Here is a 9,147-nt window from a genome sequence, read left to right on the forward strand (position 1 = left end):
TCCTCGAATAACTTCTGGCACAGACATCTGAGGGCATGGCCGTCCAAGAAGAAAATGTAGCCATTGATGCCATCTATCGACCACAAGTTAAAGATTGGCGATGCGTTGGATACCGACCGAGTTATAGGCAAAAGTTGGTGCAAAAATGACCCTTAGTAAATTTTCATTTTTTTGATTTTTTTTGATTTTTTCATTATTTTTCACTCTTTTTTTTATTTCAATCATTATTTGAGTGAAAAGAAACTCATTGCAACCAATTGGGATTAAAATAAAACAATTTTATTTTTTTTGCAAAATTTCTCAAAAAAAACGTAAGGGGTAAGCCTTATGAAATTTTCGAGTTGAAATTTTTTTGAAATTTTTTTTTCGATTTTTTATTCTATTTTTAGTTTAAAGCATTATTTGAGTGAAAAGAAACATATTGCAACAAATTCCCATTAAAATATATCACATTTTTCAATTTTCTTAAATTGTTCAGAAACAGGGTAAGGAACTTGGTTCCCTGAATAACTTCTGGTACAGACATCTGAGGGCATGGCCGTCCAAGAAGAAAATGTAGCCATTGGTGCCATCTATCGACCACAAGTTAAAGATTGGCGATCCGTTGGATACCGACCGAGTTATAGGCAAAAGTTGGTGCAAAAATGAGAAAAATTTTACATTTTCTCAAACAGGGTAAGGAACTTGGTTCCTCGAAAAACTTCTGGCACAGACATCTGAGGGCATGGCCGTCCAAGAAGAAAATGTAGCCATTGATGCCATCTATCGACCACAAGTTAAAGATTGGCGATGCGTTGGATACCGACCGAGTTATAGGCAAAAGTTGGTGCAAAAATGACCCTTAGTAAATTTTCATTTTTTTGAATTTTTTGATTTTTTCATTATTTTTCACTCTTTTTTTTATTTCAATCATTATTTGAGTGAAAAGAAACTCATTGCAACCAATTGGGATTAAAATAAAACAATTTTATTTTTTTTGCAAAATTTCTCAAAAAAAAACGTAAGGAGTAAGCCTTATGAAATTTTCGAGTTGAAATTTTTTTGAAATTTTTTTTTCGATTTTTTATTCTATTTTTAGTTTAAAGCATTATTTGAGTGAAAAGAAACATATTGCAACAAATTCCCATTAAAATATATCACATTTTTCAATTCTCTTAAATTGTTCAGAAACAGGGTAAGGAACTTGGTTCCCTGAATAACTTCTGGCACAGACATCTGACGGTATGGCCGTCCAAGAAGAAAATGTAGCCAAGGGTGCCATCTATCGACCACAAGTTAAAGATTGGCGATCCGTTGGATACCTACCGAGTTATAGGCAAAATTTGGTGCAAAAATGACCCTTAGTAAATTTTCATTTTTTTGAATTTTTTGATTTTTTCATTATTTTTCACTCACTTTTTTCGATTTTTTATTCTTTTTTAGTTTAAAGCATTATTTAAGTGAAAAGAAACTTATTGCAACAAATTCCCATTAAAATATATCACATTTTTCAATTTTGCTAAATTGTTCAGAAACAGGGTAAGGAACTTGGTTCCCTGAATAACTTCTGGTACAGACATCTGACGGTATGGCCGTCCAAGAAGAAAATGTAGCCATTGGTGCCATCTATCGACCACAAGTTAAAGATTGGCGATCCGTTGGATACCGACCGAGTTATAGGCAAAAGTTGGTGCAAAAATGACCCTTAGTAAATTTTCATTTTTTTGAATTTTTTGATTTTTTCATTATTTTTCACTCTTTTTTTTATTTCAATCATTATTTGAGTGAAAAGAAACTCATTGCAACCAATTGGGATTAAAATAAAACAATTTTATTTTTTTTGCAAAATTTCTCAAAAAAAACGTAAGGGGTAAGCCTTATGAAATTTTCGAGTGAAAAATTTTTTTGATTTTTTTTTATGATTTTTTATTCTTTTTTTAGTTTAAAGCATTATTTGAGTGAAAAGAAACATATTGCAACAAATTCCCATTAAAATATATCACATTTTTCAATTTTGCTAAATTGTTCAGAAACAGGGTAAGGAACTTGGTTCCTCGAATAACTTCTGGTACAGACATCTGAGGGCATGGCCGTCCAAGAAGAAAATGTAGCCATTGATGCCATCTATCGACCACAGGTTAAAGATTGGCGATCCGTTGGATACCGACCGAGTTATAGGCAAAATTTGGTGCAAAAATGACCCTTAGTAAATTTTAATTTTTTTGAATTTTTTGATTTTTTCATTATTTTTCACTCTTTTTTTGATTTCAATCATTATTTGAGTGAAAAGAAACTCATTGCAACCAATTGGGATTAAAATAAAACAATTTTATTTTTTTTGCAAATTTTCTCAAAAAAAACGTAAGGGGAAAGCCTTATGAAATTTTCGAGTTGAATTTTTTTGAAATTTTTTTTTCGATTTTTTATTCTTTTTTTAGTTTAAAGCATTATTTAAGTGAAAAGAAACATATTGCATTAAATTCCCATTAAAATATATCACATTTTTCAATTTTGCTAAATTGTTCAGAAACAGGGTAAGGAACTTGGTTCCCTGAATAACTTCTGGCACAGACATCTGACGGTATGGCCGTCCAAGAAGAAAATGTAGCCATTGGTGCCATCTATCGACCACAAGTTAAAGATTGGCGATCCGTTGGATACCGACCGAGTTATAGGCAAAAGTTGGTGCAAAAATGAGAAAAATTTTACATTTTCTCAAACAGGGTAAGGAACTTGGTTCCTCGCATAACTTTTTTATTCTGTTTTTTATTTAAAGCATTATTTGAGTGAAAACAAACTTTTTTGAACCAATTGGCATTAAAATAAATCAATTTTATTTTTTTTGCAAAATTTCTCAAAAAATGGCAAGGGGTAAGCCTTATAAAATTTTCGAGTGGAAAATTTTTTTAAAATTTTTTTCGGATTTTTTATTCTTTTTTTAATTTAAAGCATTATTTGAGTGAAAAGAAACTTATTGCAAACAAATTCGCAATAAAATATATCACATTTAAAAATTTTGCTGAATTGCAGAAAAATGAGGAAAATTTTCCATTTTATTAAAAAGCGTTAGGAACTTGGTTCTTCCATTAACTTCTGGAACAGAGGTCTGAGGGCATGGCCGTCCAAGAAGAAAATGTAGCCATTGGTGCCATCTATCGACCACAAGTTAAAGATTGGCGATGCGTTGGATACCGACCGAGTTATAGGCAAAAGTTGGTGCAAAAATGAGAAAAATTTTACATTTTCTCAAACAGGGTAAGGAACTTGGTTCCTCGAATAACTTCTGGCACAGACATCTGAGGGCATGGCCGTCCAAGAAGAAAATGTAGCCATTGATGCCATCTATCGACCACAAGTTAAAGATTGGCGATGCGTTGGATACCGACCGAGTTATAGGCAAAAGTTGGTGCAAAAATGACCCTTAGTAAATTTTCATTTTTTTGATTTTTTTGATTTTTTCATTATTTTTCACTCTTTTTTTTATTTCAATCATTATTTGAGTGAAAAGAAACTCATTGCAACCAATTGGGATTAAAATAAAACAATTTTATTTTTTTTGCAAAATTTCTCAAAAAAAACGTAAGGGGTAAGCCTTATGAAATTTTCGAGTTGAAATTTTTTTGAAATTTTTTTTTCGATTTTTTATTCTATTTTTAGTTTAAAGCATTATTTGAGTGAAAAGAAACATATTGCAACAAATTCCCATTAAAATATATCACATTTTTCAATTTTCTTAAATTGTTCAGAAACAGGGTAAGGAACTTGGTTCCCTGAATAACTTCTGGTACAGACATCTGAGGGCATGGCCGTCCAAGAAGAAAATGTAGCCATTGGTGCCATCTATCGACCACAAGTTAAAGATTGGCGATCCGTTGGATACCGACCGAGTTATAGGCAAAAGTTGGTGCAAAAATGAGAAAAATTTTACATTTTCTCAAACAGGGTAAGGAACTTGGTTCCTCGAAAAACTTCTGGCACAGACATCTGAGGGCATGGCCGTCCAAGAAGAAAATGTAGCCATTGATGCCATCTATCGACCACAAGTTAAAGATTGGCGATGCGTTGGATACCGACCGAGTTATAGGCAAAAGTTGGTGCAAAAATGACCCTTAGTAAATTTTCATTTTTTTGAATTTTTTGATTTTTTCATTATTTTTCACTCTTTTTTTTATTTCAATCATTATTTGAGTGAAAAGAAACTCATTGCAACCAATTGGGATTAAAATAAAACAATTTTATTTTTTTTGCAAAATTTCTCAAAAAAAAACGTAAGGAGTAAGCCTTATGAAATTTTCGAGTTGAAATTTTTTTGAAATTTTTTTTTCGATTTTTTATTCTATTTTTAGTTTAAAGCATTATTTGAGTGAAAAGAAACATATTGCAACAAATTCCCATTAAAATATATCACATTTTTCAATTCTCTTAAATTGTTCAGAAACAGGGTAAGGAACTTGGTTCCCTGAATAACTTCTGGCACAGACATCTGACGGTATGGCCGTCCAAGAAGAAAATGTAGCCATTGGTGCCATCTATCGACCACAAGTTAAAGATTGGCGATCCGTTGGATACCGACCGAGTTATAGGCAAAAGTTGGTGCAAAAATGAGAAAAATTTTACATTTTCTCAAACAGGGTAAGGAACTTGGTTCCTCGAATAACTTCTGACACAGACATCTGAGGGCATGGCCGTCCAAGAAGAAAATGTAGCCATTGATGCCATCTATCGACCACAAGTTAAAGATTGGCGATGCGTTGGATACCGACCGAGTTATAGGCAAAAGTTGGTGCAAAAATGACCCTTAGTAAATTTTCTTTTTTTTGATTTTTTTGATTTTTTCATTATTTTTCACTCTTTTTTTTATTTCAATCATTATTTCAGTGAAAAGAAACATATTGCAACAAATTCCCATTAAAATATATCACATTTTTCAATTCTCTTAAATTGTTCAAAAAGAGGGTAAGGAACTTGGTTCCCTGAATAACTTCTGGCACAGACATCTGACGGTATGGCCGTCCAAGAAGAAAATGTAGCCATTGGTGCCATCTATCGACCACAAGTTAAAGATTGGCGATCCGTTGGATACCGACCGAGTTATAGGCAAAAGTTGGTGCAAAAATGAGAAAATTTTTACATTTTCTCAAACAGGGTAAGGAACTTGGTTCCTCGAAAAACTTCTGGCACAGACATCTGAGGGCATGGCCGTCCAAGAAGAAAATGTAGCCATTGATGCCATCTATCGACCACAAGTTAAAGATTGGCGATGCGTTGGATACCGACCGAGTTATAGGCAAAAGTTGGTGCAAAAATGACCCTTAGTAAATTTTCATTTTTTTGAATTTTTTGATTTTTTCATTATTTTTCACTCTTTTTTTTATTTCAATCATTATTTGAGTGAAAAGAAACTCATTGCAACCAATTGGGATTAAAATAAAACAATTTTATTTTTTTTGCAAAATTTCTCAAAAAAAACGTAAGGGGTAAGCCTTATGAAATTTTCGAGTGAAAAATTTTTTTGAATTTTTTTCTGATTTTTTATTCTTTTTTTAGTTTAAAGCATTATTTGAGTGAAAAGAAACATATTACAACAAATTCCCATTAAAATATATCACATTTTTCAATTTTGCTAAGTTGTTCAGAAACAGGGTAAGGAACTTGGTACCCTGAATAACTTCTGGCACAGACATCTGACGGTATGGCCGTCCAAGAAGAAAATGTAGCCATTGGTGCCATCTATCGACCACAAGTTAAAGATTGGCGATCCGTTGGATACCGACCGAGTTATAGGCAAAAGTTGGTGCAAAAATGAGAAAAATTTTACATTTTCTCAAACAGGGTAAGGAACTTGGTTCCTCGAATAACTTCTGGCACAGACATCTGAGGGCATGGCCGTCCAAGAAGAAAATGTAGCCAAAGATTGGCGATGCGTTGGATACCGACCGAGTTATAGGCAAAAGTTGGTGCAAAAATGACCCTTAGTAAATTTTCATTTTTTTGAATTTTTTGATTTTTTCATTATTTTTCACTCTTTTTTTTATTTCAATCATTATTTGAGTGAAAAGAAACTCATTGCAACCAATTGGGATTAAAATAAAACAATTTTATTTTTTTTGCAAAATTTCTCAAAAAAAACGTAAGGGGTAAGCCTTATGAAATTTTCGAGTTGAAATTTTTTTGAAATTTTTTTTTCGATTTTTTATTCTTTTTTTAGTTTAAAGCATTATTTAAGTGAAAAGAAACTTATTGCAACAAATTCGCATTAAAATATATCACATTTATAAATTTTGCTATATTGCTTAAAAGAATGGCAAGGGGTAAGCCTTATGAAATTTTCAAGTTGAATTTTTGTTTTGTCATTTTTTATTCTTTTCTTCTTTTAAAGCATTATTTGAGTGAGAAGGAACTCATTTCAATCGATTCGCATTAAAATAAAACAATTTTTAAAATTTTGCTAAATTTTCCAAAAAAAGGTAAGGCTTTACGAAATTTTCAAGTTTTGTTTAATTTTTTAATTTTGTTTATATTTTTTATTCTTTTTTTATTTAAAGCATTATTTGAGTGAAAAGAAACTTATTGCAACCAATTGGCATTAAAATAAATCAATTTTTTTCTAAATTTCAAAAAAAAAGCTAAGGCTATAGCCTTAGGAAATTTTCAAATTTTTAGATTTTTTTTTATTTTTTATTATTTTTTATTCTTTTTTTTAAAGAATTGTTTGAGTGAAAAGAAACTTATTCCAGCAATTCGCTGTAAAATACATAGCGTTAGCCTTAGGAAATTTTAATTTTTATAATTTTTTAAAATATTTTTATTATTATTACATTTTTTTTATTTAAAGCATTATTTGAATGAAAAGAAAATTATTCCAACAAATTCGCATTAAATTACATCAATTTATAAGTTTTGTAAAATTTCCCTCAAAAAAAGCTAAGGCTATAGCCTTTAGAGCAGTGGCGGATCAAGCTTTGGTTGGGGGCCCCACAACCGACGAAAGATAATGTGTAAAGTATTACCATTTTGTAAGACATGCATGTTGAACTCTACAAGCGCCAAACATGTTAACTCATGTGTATCAAACGTTCCGTTTCAACTCATGTTTGTTTCAACTCACTCGCACATTTTTGTTTCAACTCACGTATTTACTCTTTTTGCAACTCGACTTACCACAGATACATGCTTACACTCATGAGTGAGTAAAATGATCAAACCTTAACTTATACGTTTATGCCGGGTTTTTTAATGACTCCAAAATGAGTCGTTAAACGAGCTGACTCCTAATAACGAGTTGACTCACTAAAAAGAGTTGTTATTCTCATCTCTATTCGAGTTATTTTAAAACGGATCAACCATATCAGCATGCGAACAGCAGAATTCTGATTAAAACACTTCCATTTTCGTTCTATTCCAAGTAAGTTTTTATCTTTTCTATTGTGTCACAGTGAAAAGCTTTCAGCTTACATTCAGCACAAATAGCTTCCCGCAATTCCAGTGCTGCAAGAACAGGAACAAATGAAATAAGAAAGATGAAGTGTTGCGGCCGATATCAATGGAAAGCGGACATTTCCATTATGACCTTTCCATTCACATATGCAACGAAATTGCAAATTATCCACGTTTGCATTCCATTATGATCAAGACATCAAATCATTAACCCTTGCGCCTACCTAACCCGATCCTCCCTTTCTCCGATTCCTTACAATGTGGTAATGAAAATTAACTTCATGAATCAATTTCGAGTTCCACAGCATTCGGGCAGCCCGAAACATTAATTCATTTTAGTGTCAGCGTTTTGAATACTTCCACCTGCCCTAGAGTGGATTCCTCTAGTTACCTCGGTACACTCACCACAGGGTAAACTCATGTACTCGTCTACCACGCAAGTCATCCAAACCAGTGTGTTGCGATTATTTGATTTGTTGGTTCTGCATTGCCCAAGAACTGGGCAATACCCCACGAACTGTCGCTTTTCATAAATAATGTTAAGTTTATCTCAATTAACGTTGTCACACCAGGCGATATCCTTCGGTACAATAAAGGACGTAAGGACGTCCGGGGTTAGAGCGAGAGGCGGGGCTGTCTTTCGAAAATGGGGATAAATTTAATTGACTACCTTTTTACGTCGTATGCAAAAAAAAAAAAACGCAAATACCATGAAATTAAGCTCCACCAGCAAAGGTGTGGTTTGAAGCCAAGTGGAACAGTAAAACTGGTTCATTTATAGCAGAAAATGGAGTATCAAAAAAAAACACAAACATCTGAAACAGCACATTAAATCGTAAATATGTGGCCAGAAAAAGTTCACACACTATCTGTCCGATTGTATTTTGGTTGCACACAGTCGTGGACCGGTTGCTCTACAGCCCGTCATTCGCTTCCTCCCTTTTCTTGTCCAAAGTGTTACCTTCCGATGTAATCATTCCTTCCTAATCAAAAGACATGAATGGTTTTGTTTTTTTTTTTTTTGATGCAGCAAACGATTCGTTGTAAAGGAAAGTCAGTTGAAAATGGCGGGGGAAAAAAAGGAAACTTTTTTAACCACTGTTGTCAGTGTTTGTCGTACTGTGGTTTAGTAATTTTAGTTTTCTACTGTGTCCGTTTTTTTTCTTTTGCGTTCCCATTTTCTACCACAACAAACTGTCAGTGTCCGGTAGAAAACCAATTCCGGTAGTTTCTCGGTAGCGAGAGAGAGATAGGAACGAGTAACAACTTACACCACAAAAAAATGGTTTTCCACTGTTTTGATTTTATCCTTTGCAGACAAAAACATATGTAGGTACAATATACATGTAAGTAGGAAAGGAAAATAATTAAAACAAAAAATACCGTGAATATTACACTTGCTGTCCGAACTTTAAAATATGTCGATAACATAAGCTTGTACGTTGTGGCGAATAAAATGTATGAAAAGTTTTTCTTCCATATTTTTTTTGTCGAAATAAAAGCTCAATTTTTTCATAAAAGTATAAGCAGCCGTGAAAATTCAGCGCTTATTTGTAACAAAACCGATTAATTCCGGTACACTTCATCACGCAACAGAAGGCACCAAAATAAGGTAAATTGTGCGCTCCATTCCCATTACTGGCGGATAAAAATTGATTATCTCGATAACGGGGGTCGGCGTTTGATTGGTGAAAAGGGGGCAGAGGAAAGGGATCCGTTAAAATCCTTTAC

The sequence above is a fragment of the Anopheles funestus genome, chromosome 2RL, assembly GCF_943734845.2.
Source record: "Anopheles funestus chromosome 2RL, idAnoFuneDA-416_04, whole genome shotgun sequence".
Classification (NCBI taxonomy): Eukaryota; Metazoa; Arthropoda; class Insecta; order Diptera; family Culicidae; genus Anopheles; species Anopheles funestus.